The sequence below is a fragment of the Schistocerca gregaria genome, chromosome 9 (assembly GCF_023897955.1).
Source record: "Schistocerca gregaria isolate iqSchGreg1 chromosome 9, iqSchGreg1.2, whole genome shotgun sequence".
NCBI classification, from domain to species: domain Eukaryota; kingdom Metazoa; phylum Arthropoda; class Insecta; order Orthoptera; family Acrididae; genus Schistocerca; species Schistocerca gregaria.
The window spans coordinates 175,502,234-175,514,269 of NC_064928.1; positions in this window are offsets into that span (position 1 = coordinate 175,502,234).

A 12,036-nucleotide genomic window follows, 5' to 3' on the forward strand; every position below is an offset into this window, starting at 1 on the left:
TTTCACCAATCAGATTTTGAATGATCTGAATAACCGAACACCACCCATTGGGTTTTTTGTGATATCTCAAAGGCTTTTGATTGTGTAAATCATGAAATTCTGTTAGACAATCTCAAATATTGTGACATGAGTGGGACAATGCACAAATGGTTTCATTCGTAGCTAACTGGAAGAGTGGAGAAAGTTGAAATAGGCAGTTCTCATAATATGCAAAGATCAGCACATTCCTCAAACTGGGGAACTACCGAGAATGGGGTTCCACAAAGGTCGGTCTTGAGTCCTTTGTTGTTCTTAATATATATAATGACTTGCCGTCCTATATTCATGAAGAGGCAAAGTTAGTTCTCTTTGCTGATGATACAAGTATAGTAATCACACCTGACAAACAAGAATTAAATGATGAAATTGTCAATAATGTCTTTCAGAAAATTACTAAGTGGTTCCTTGTAAACGTACTCTCACTGAATTTTGATGAGACACAGTCCTTACAGTTCTGTACAGTAAATGGTACGACGCCATTAATAAATATAGACATTAATCAGAAGCATATAGCTAAGGTAGAATATTCACAAATTTTAGGTGTGTCCATTGATGAGAGATTAAATTGGAAGAAACACATTGATGATCTGCTGAAACGTTTGAGTTCAGCTACTTATGCAATAAGGGTCATCTTAGTAAATTAGCTTAATTGCATATGGCATCATATTTTGCTGTAATTCATCACTGAGGAATAAAGTATTTATTGCACAAAAGCGTGTAATCAGAATAGTAGATCATCCTGCAGACATTTATTTAAGGATCTAGGGATATTCACAGTAGCTTCTCAGTATATATACTCTCTTATGAAATTTGTTATTAACAACCACACCCAATCCAAAAGTAACAGCAGTATGGCAGTGTGCATAACTACAATACTAGGAGAAAGGATGATGTTCACTATTCAAGATTAAATCTAACTTTGGCACAGAAAGAGGTGAATTATACTGTCACTAAAGTCTTTGGTCACTTACCAAATAGTATCAAAAATCTGACAGATAACTAACAAGTATTTAAGAAGAAATTAAAAGAATTTCTGAATGACAAATCCTTCTACTCCATAGAGGAATTTTTAGATGTAAATTAAGAAAAAAAGGAAAAATAAACAAACAAATAATTATAAAAAATAAAAAAACAAAACGTTGTTATATTAACTTAATTAGCTTGTTAAATTAACTTAATTATGCCATGTTTTGGAAAATTTGACTCATTCCACATCATTACGAAATATCGTATTCATGATCCATGGAACTAGTATTAATCTAACCTAATCTAATCATGTTCTCTGATTCCTTCCTGTCATTGACATCTAAATCCAGTCGAATGGAAATGGAATGTAACGAAACAGAATAAAATTATTTGCGACAAATATCAAGTGTATTTCGCTGGAAGCTTCCAAGAAACAGATATGAAGCAGCAACCAAGTGAGGTGCCGCAGTGGACAGCACATTGAACATGTATTTGGGCGACAAAGGTTCAATCCTGCATCCAGCCATCCTAGTTTTTGTTTTCGGTGTTTCCTCTAACTCACTTCAGGCAAATGCCAGCATGGTTCCTTTGAAATGGCATGGCCGATTTCCTTCCCAGTCCTTCCATAATCCTAGCTTATGCTCCACTCTAATGACCTCGTTGTCGTAAATCCATAAAGACTAATCTCCTTCTCCTCTTATAAAGCAGCGTAAAAGAAGTAACTGTAGAAAATTGAGCGAAGCATGTGAATGAGGTAAAATTTTGACTGGGACTTAGGCGATCTGATGCTTAAATATGGCAGGAATAGGATAAGGTTTTAATACCAGTTGTGCTTAAAAGTCTGGATGTCCAGTGGCAAATTTACGTCAAGCATTTAATATAAGCGCTTATAACATGGTCAGATTGATTGAAACCATTACATTTGTAACACCAAACACTGAAAGTGATCAAGTAGCGTCAAACAGAATAGCTATGGTGAAAGGTGAAAGCTGTGTGTAATGTGGTTCATGAGGCAAAATCCGATACCGAAGGCACCCACAGCACACATCTAGAATCGTTTGTTTATGTACATGGAAAATCAGTGTCATGCTAAAATCTTCAACTAAATAAATACGTACTTTCTAAAGTGGCAGTATGGTCTTAAACAGAGCGACAGGAATACCATTCTAGCAATCAGCAATTCCTTATAAAGAGTAATTTCTAACTGAGTAACACACCATCATTTGGAGTGGCGAAATAGATGAAAAACTATTCATACTACGAATGTGAACTTGATGAACGGAAGTTCATATTACTGCAGCACAGTCAACACTGTAAAAATACTTTTTCATTTTGGTATAATGATCATAATATTTTGCTTTAGTCTTTGAGTGAAATATTACAGTGATATGGAAATTTATTTGTGAATTCAGAGGTTTAAAGCTATTCTTGTCCCTCATTAAAATTTTATGTACAGTAAACATAACAGTGTTTGTATTGTCGCTATCTTTGACTGTTCTGCACAGTAGTGCAATGTTTGGTTACAAATTAAGTTCCACACCTGTAAAATAAACGTATATTTACAGCACCTGTGACCTCTGTGACCTACCAGAATCTCGACTAACTCTTTGAGGGGCAGGTAAACACCACTAAAATTTATCCTAGTGGGGCAAGAAAAATTATTTGGAAATTTCAAATTTCTTTTACTATTTTATACATTGAGTTTGTAAAAATTCACTTAAACAACAACAAAATATTAACATTAAATGTGGTCACTACAGGTAACCACCACCCCATTATAGTATACAAATTTGATATTTGGTGGTTGAACTTTGAAATAACTAGTTCTTAATTTTCGTGGTATCTCTTGAAACAGTTCTTGCCTGCTCTCAGACACAAAAGTACTTTGCACACTGAACACATCCACACTGTTCAGACTGGATTTTTCTTTTTACTGCAAACTGCGCATCTTCTAGATGATGGGTGAATTGGTTGATGTTTACTGCTTTCATGGCGAATACTCGCCTACGTATGGTTTGTGTGATTTGATCTGGGTTGCTATACTACTTTGGGATACAGAAGCAAAATTAGCTGCCACTGAAACTATTTTTGGAACCTACAAGATTTTGTAATGTGAGTTAATCTAGTAAATTAACATTGGCAACAGGAAAGCAACATTTTTATTGGTTTGTACATGATTTCCAGCTTTTATAGTGAGGTCGTTTACACATGAAAGTGACTTAGTTTCACATAACTTGTACGAAAAGAACTAAACTCAGCATCACAGTGTCTGTCTAAAATGCAATGAAATATAGTAACCATTACAAAAAGCACATTAAATACTTGATAGTAATGAATAGTGAAATTAAGCTTCTGATTAAGTTGCTGTAAGTTGACAACAGAAACAACAGATATGTAGAGCAGGCCATTAGACAGCCATGCACTGTGTAAACGCTTTGTTGTATTTGTACCGTCTGCAGAGCATTGCAGTAGATGAAGACTTTCTTGTTCATGTCGCATGTCCCATCTAAACCGGGCTTTAGATTAGGCGACTCTCCAACCAATCTAGATATCGATGGCTGTAGGACACCAAGAAGCATCAGTGAAAGATTGAAGGACATGCCTCACACATGGGAGACTATTAGAAACCTAATGGTAAACTGTCAAAGCATTCGTAACAAAGTGCTAGAGTTAGAAAAGCACATGAAAAGCAGTGAAACGTACATAGCACTATGTACAGAAAGCTGATTGAAACCTGAAATTGATAGCAGTGAGATTTTTGAGAAAAATTTAAGAGTATTTCGAAAGGATAAGCAAATTGAATATGGAGGTGGTGTATTTGTTGCAGTACATAAAATACTCAAACCCACCAAGGTAGAAACTGAAACTGCATATGAGATTGTTTGGAGAAGACACAGTATCAGGGGTTGGTATAAAATGATAACTGAATCCTTCTATCGACCGCTAGACTCTTCTCCTGATGTAACAGAAAACGCCAGAGAAAGCCTCAGCTCACTTGTACGTAAGTTCCCCAATCATACTGTAATCATTGGTGGAGACTTTAATCATCAAACAATTAATTGGAAAATTGGGCATGATAAGACGTCCTGTGAAACTTTACTAAATGCCTTCTCTGAAAACTGCCTAGGACAGATAGTTAAGAGACCCACTCATGGTGGAAATATATTGGAACTAATAGCAACAAATAGACCTGACCTCTTTGAGGATGTCCATGTCAAATCAGTGACCATGACGCAGATGTGGCAACAATGATTACCAAAGTACAACTAAAACAAGCAGAAAGATATATATATATATATATATATATATATATATATATATATATATATATATATATATATATATGTTCAATAAACTAGATAAAAAATCAGTAGTATCATATCTGAGTGAGCAACTTTAAACTTTTAGCACAGGGCAGGAGCATGTACAAGAACTATGGTAGTTGATCTTGCACTGCATACATATGTGTCCAGTGGAACAGTCAATAATGGGAGGGAACCTCCATGATATAAAGTGAATGTAAAGAAACTTCTAGAGAAATAGAGCTTACTGCATAATAGGTATAAAAAAAGCATAGGGCTATAGATAGACAGATGCTGAATGAAACGTAGTTGGCTGTCAAGAAGAATACTGTCAAACAATTTTCACACAATCCAGATAAATTCTGGTCATATGTAAGGGCGGTTAGTAGCACCAAAGTTACTGTCCAGACCCTACCAAGTAAGACAGGAACTGAAATTGAGGGTAGCAAAGCAAAAGCAGAAATGTTCAACTCTGTTTTCAAATGTTCCTTTACAAAGGAAACCCGAGGTGAATAGCCCAAATTTAATCCTCGTACCACTGAAAAGATGAATGAAATGAGTATTAGTGTTAGTGGTAGTGAGAAAAAGCTGATACTATTAAATCTGAACAAAGCTCCGAGGCCCAATGGAATCCCTGTTAGATTCTCTACCGAATTTGCGGCTGAATTAGCCCCTCTTCTCATTATAAATTCACCATTGGCTACTGTAACAAAAAAACGTGCCCAGTTCTAGGAAAAAGGCACAGTTCACACCCATTTATAATAAGAGTAGTAGAAATGGTCCACAAAACTACCGTCCAATATCCGTGACTTTGATTTGTTGTAGAGTCTTAGTACATATTATGAGCTCAAACATAACAGGGTATATTGAACAGAATGACCTCCTCAATGCCAACCAGCACGGTTTCCGAAAAAATCGATAATGTGGAATTTAATCTGAACTTTTCTTACATGAGATACTAAAAGGCAACCAGGTAGATGCAGTGTTCTTGGTTTCTGAAAAGCATTTGACTCTGTATTTCACCTATACTTATTGTCAAAAGTACAATCATATGGGGTATCAAGTGAAATTTGTGATTGGATTGAGGACTTTTTCGTAGTGAGGGCACAGCATGTTATCTTGGATGGGGAGCTATTGTCAGACGTAGAAGTAACTTCAGATGTTCCCCAGGGAACTGTATTGAGACCCTTGCTGTTTATGTTGTATATTAATGGCATAACACCAATGTTAATAGTAAAATCAGACTTTTTGCAGATGATGCAGTTATCTATAATGAAGTACTATCTGAGAGAAGCTCCATAAACATTCAGTCAGGCCTTGATAAGATTTCAATGTGGTGCAGATATTGGCAATTTGTTCTAAGTGTTCAGAGTTGTAAAATTTTGCACTTCACAAAACGAAAAAACGTAGTATCCTATGACTATAACATCAGTGAGTCACTGTTGGAATCGACCAACTCATACAAATACCTGGGTGTAACACTTTGTAGTGATATGAATTGGAATGAACACCTAGGTTTAGTTGTGGATAAAGCAGGTGGTATACTGTGATTTATTGGTAGAATATTGGGGAATTGCAACCATTCTACTAAAAAGATTGCTTAAAAATCACTCATGTGACACATCCTAGAATATTGCTCACATGTGTGAGACCCGTACAAGATAGGACTAACATAGGATATTGCACACATGCAGAGAAGGGCATCGCAAATGGCCACAGGTTTGTTTAATCCATGCGAAAGTGTCACAGAGCTACTCAATGAAATGAAATGGCAGATTCTTGAAGACAGACATAAACTATCCCAAGAAAGTGTACTAACAAAGGATCAAGAATCAACTTTAAATGATAAGTCTAGGGATATACTACAACCCTCTAAATATTGCTCACACAGGGATCATGAGGATAATATTAGAATAATTACTGCATGCACAGCGACATTCAAACAATCGTCCTTCCCATGCTCCACATGTTAATGGAAGAGGAAGAAACCCTAATAACTGGTACAATGGAATGTCCCCTCTGCCATGGTGGCTACTGAGTATAGATGTAGATGTTGATGTGGACTTTCTGATGCACCCTTAGTGTGTTGTAGATAAAATAAAATTTTAGAAATAGTGATCTTCAGAATGTAGTAAGTATATTCCAATGACACCAGTTTCCATATATTTCAGTGTTACTTGTAACATAATGCAAGCTGGCATTGCCTCTCACATACTTGTGTCAGCCTTTGTACAGAGCCAAAAACATGGTTCAAAAAGATTTCAAAATTGATGTTGCTCTTTCTAAAATCATTTTCGAACGAAACATTGTTCTTGTCAGAGAATTCCCTCATTAGTGTATTTGTTGTTCATATTCAACATCTGTGGGTCCATTTTTTCTCCGTCAACGAAACTATACGATCTTCAGCTAAAATCTTCACAACTCCTGTACAAATAGCTTCACTTGTCGCCATCTTGAAAATTGTGTAAGTAGCATATCCATCTCAAAGCATGTGGAAATGTTAACGTGCATGTAAGGGTTCTGGTGGGGGATGCATGTGCTAGAAATTCAAACCTCTGGAAACCTAGCTTAAAAACTGGAAGTACATCTGGCACTCGGCTGAATTTGGAAAACAGCCATGCGACGTTCCTCACTCGCTACTTTTGAGATGCCATATGGTTTCATCATATTTTTGTTGTTTCCGTATTATAACTTGCATGTTACGACAGTATGCTGTTTTGAAACTTATCGCTCAGTTGGTAGAGCACTTGTCCACAAAAGGCACAGTTCCCAAGTTCGAGTCTCGGTCTGGCACACAGTTTTAATCTGGCAAGAAGTTTCATGTCAGCACACACACCGCTGCAGAGTGAAAATCCCATTCCAGTATGCTGTTTTGAGGAAAAGACACAATGGATATGTATCATCCTATATGGGAATTATTGTGTCATTTAATGAGACATCATCTGTAGAGTCCTAAAAAAGATATAGTACGAACAGTAAATTGGAACTAAGTATGTTGCTAATATTTTTTATTTTATTTTATATTTCTCATCTTCAGGTTTGTAATAGGAATTTCTTATTCATGTAACAGAAGTATATTCTGTAATATTCGACGTTATTTAAATATAAGAGCATGCTCTCTCAGCAATGAGTTCCTTCCATTTTGTGACAGCACTCTGATTAAGAAACGAAATATGAAATTGCTGTGAGTGACACAACGAGCGATAACATTTATATTCTTTCTTGGTTCAAATATCTGACCTTTTTTCCCCGAATATACCTCAATTTCTAAGGGTGTGGTTAGGCAGGAATCTAAGAATACAGCTTAAAAAGTGGCATGTAAAACGAGCATCAGTGATGAATATATTCCTGCCTGCCACAACTATATGGTTGTTTATTTTACGATACGTCGCTATTTCCAGTGGTGCGGCTAGTCACGAACCTAAGAGTACATGTTAAATTACTGTCAAATGACAGCTTTCCGATTTCAGTATAGTGCCAGCCTTAGGGCAATAGCGCACTAGTGCGGCCACAGCCACAATGAACGGCTGGCTGTGGTCGCATCTACTGCCACCAGGACTGTGGTGGCTAGCCAGTACCACTGGCAGTCGGTTGGCTACAGCTCAGTTGCACTATGGAGATTATGGAGATACACTATGTGATCAAAAGTATCCAGACATCTGGCTGAAAATGTCTTACAACTTAGTGATGCCCTCCATCAGTAATGCTGGAATTCAATATGGTGTTGGCCCATCCTTATCCTTGACGACAGCTTCCACTCTCGAAGACATACGTTCAATCAGATACTGGAAGGTTTTTTGGGGAATGGCAGCTCCTTCTACACGGAGTGCTGCGCTGAGGAGAGGTATCTATGTTGGTCTGTGAGGCCTTGCGCGAATTCGGCGTTCAGAAACATCCCAAAGGTGTCCTATAGGATTCTGGTCAGAACGCTGAGTGGGCCAGTCCGTTACAGGGATGTTATTGTCGTGTAACCACTCCGCCACAGGCCGTGCATTATGAACAGGTGCTCGAACGTGTTGAAAGGTGCAATCTCCATCTCTGAATTGCTCTTCAACAGTGGGGAGCAAGTAGGTGCTTAAAACATCAGTGTAGATGTGTGCAATGATAGTGCCACGCAAAACAACAAGGGGTTCAAGCCCTTGTTGGCAGTACACATGCTGGTACATGACATTAATTGGGCATTCGCCAAATCCACAACGTGCAATCGGATCGCCACATTGTGTACTGTGATTTGTCACACCACACAACGTTCTTACACTGTTCAATCGTCCAATGTTTACGCTCCTTACACCAAGCGAGGTGTCGTTTGGCATTTACCAGCGTGATGTGTGGCTTATGAGCACCTGTTCGACCATGAAATCGAAGTTTTCTCAGCTCCCACCCAACTGTCATAGTAATTCCAGTGGATCTGGGTGCAGTTTGGAATTCCTGTGTGATGGTCTGGATAGATGTCTGCCTGTTACACATTATGAACACATTATGACCTACTTCAACTATCGGCAGTCTCTGCCAGTCAGCCTGTATGCTTTTGTGCTATATGTGTCCTTTCACGTTTCCACTTCACTATCACATCGGACATGTTCGAAGTCTGTGACTTCCACAGAGCGTCCCATCTGCTCTCTCACGATGTCTAATGAGTACTGAGGTCGCTGGCGTGGAGTACCTGGCAGTAGGTGGCAGCACAATGCACCTAATGTGAAAAACGTATCTTTTTGGGGGTGTCCGGATACTTTTGATCACATAGTGTAGAAACAGCTGTGTACCTCTGGCATTATCAGGTGAAATGAGAGAAGAAAAGATACTAGTTAATCCTATGTTGCAATCCCACTCTACAAACGAAATGTTTGTTAACTTCGTGAACACAAAGAAAAATTCTTCAGTTTCACACACATAGTGTAGAAACAGCTGTGTACCTCTGGCATTATCAGGTGAAATGAGAGAAGAAAAGATACTAGTTAATCCTATGTTGTAATCCCACTCTACAAACGAAATGTTTGTTAACTTCGTGAACACAAAGAAAAATTCTTCAGTTTCACTAGAAATATTAAAGGAAATTGGAGACTGCACAAGAGGTACTAACATAGCAATGCGACAATGCATAGCAAATGAAAAGAAACTGCCAATCACATTAAGGTAAGTTTTATTACAGAAAATGTTTACCAATAATGAAATTGTTACAGTATGTAGTTAGTAAAATTAACGTGATGAGTCACCGAAACATGTAAGTAATGGTGATGTAACACGATTATCAACACTGCCATCATTGGTGGTGGTTTCTGGTGGAGACTGTTTTGAATTATTAGTTTGTGAAGAAGAAGAAGAAATAGATTGCATGAAATAGTTTTCCTAATAATATCCTGTTGCATCACAAGATAACGATGTAGACAGAGGCTGGTGTTCTGAGGAATATCCGGCTGATGATTGTAGGAAGATGTGTTTGGATAGTTAGGATGCGGTTGAGCTTCTTCAATAATAATTAAGATTCTTCGTTTTATAGACAACTTCAGGCGCTGAGTTATTTTTTTTAAGTCGCTGACCAAAGACAAGAAAAAAACTTGTCCTCATCTGTCATCATTTGTGTGTCCAGTTGATTTCTGGCTTCGGCAGATTTTTGCCAAACATCGATTAGTTGGCTTGCAATTCCGTTTTCTGATTTCCCTTTCTTACTGAGCACTGTATCCTGGAATGGTATACTTAGAACTTTCTACTGTAGCATGATTCTCAACATTCTCAAGTGACACGCTCTATGTGATGCGACAGTGGAGCAGTAATATTTAGATTGATAGGAGTTAAAATACAGACATGGCTTCTTTCTCGCAGCAGCAGAACCACTTTTACCGGTTGATTTCCGTTTTGCTTGGCTATGGGAAACTTTACTGTTACGCCATTTCTTCTGTAAAGACTACCTGTAAAAATGAAATATTATCGTAGTTACCAATAATGCCTATTCTTTGTGAATGTAAGCTACAAATAGTGATATGTTAGATGGATTTCCACATACCACATGCAGTAAGTACTGATGGGACATATGTTAATCGTGCGGTAGCATTCTCGCTTCCCACGCCCGGGTTCCCGGGTTCGATTCCCGGCGAGGTCAGGGATTTTCTCTGCCTCGTGATGGCTGGGTGTTGTGTGTTGTTCTTAGGTTAGTTAGGTTTAAGTAGTTCTAAGTTCTAGGGGACTGATGACCATAGATGTTAAGTCCCATAGTGCTCAGAGCCACATGTTAATTTAAAGAAAATGATTAGAACATTTCTGTTTATTAGATTACCTTAGAAAAATATTTCAAGTCTTTTTTGCAGAGAAAGGTTGCATTAAAACTAACCTTTCTCGCAAAAGTGTGAAATAATTTATTAATTTCTCCCTTTCAGATACCTGGCAACTGGAAATTCATTGATTTAAATCATTCTTTCCGACTTGGAGTAACAACGATCAGAGAAATTGTAAGAACACAATGTTCATCAATGTTACATGTTAAAAGAGCATGTAAAAGAATAACACATTAATTCAAAATTTAATTTTCAACATATTATATAACTTTAATTTAATGTGTTTTAATTTTCAACATAATGTTAATTATGTATGTTTGATAGAAATCTGTAATATTCTGCTGTGCATATTGTGGACAGTATTATGACAATTCCTATATCATGTAAATGATGAAAAAGATGATAATTAACGAAATGAAAAAAATGAAATCTGGATTATCATAAAAGATGAATGTTTGCCACAACTGACCCAAAACGACTGGCTGCAAACAGGAAAAGATTTTGAAACTAAGGCCAATTTCCCAAACTGTTTGAGTGCCATTGACGGAAAGCATGTGCAACTGGTGAAACCAGCAAACAGTGCATCAATGTTCTTCGACTATAAGAATTATTTCTCTATTGTATTATTGGCTGTTTGTGATGCAAACTACAAATTTGTCGCTGTAGATGTGGGATCACATGGTAAATGTGCTGACTCAATGATATTTCAACTATCAGTGTTCTATAAGCGAATACTGTCTAATAACTTGGACATTGTGGAAGAATAACACATATTTGAGACATAAACAAAACGTCAGTGCCTTATGTATTTGTTGCTGACGACGCATTTTCGCAGTCACACAGAATTATGTGTCAGTACATAGGTCTGCGACTTGGTACTATAAAAAAGTATTCAGCTATCGTTATTCTCGAGCATGACGTTTCATAAAGTGTATATTCGGGATAATGGCAAATAAGTCGAGGATCTTTTATGGGCTCCTGAATGTGGACGTTGACTTCGCCATAGACATTGTTAAGGTGTGTTATACTCTACACAACTATGTATAAAAGAGTGATGGTGTTCAATATTTAGACACATTGTATGGATATCTTTTAGTTCATGACGATATTCACAACGAATATGTATGCATGCAACCAGTTCACACTACAGAAACATTTTTGCCGATTACTTTGTACATGAAGACGCTCTGCCATGGCAGCTGGATTACATTTATTAAAGTCTGAATTATATGTACAGTCTTAGACATAAAAACTGACTACTGGCTGGGCGCCACAGAGGCTCAGTTCGAGTCGTGAACTTAAGGTGAACCAATATAACTGACTGCCCCTGACAAAGCTAAGTCAGGCCATCTGCACTATCTGGCAACGCTGTAAGATGAGGAAGTACCAGGAAGACATATTGTCTACTTTTGAAGTTCTAGTTATCGTCTTGCAGTTAAGCATTGGATTTTGCATATTTG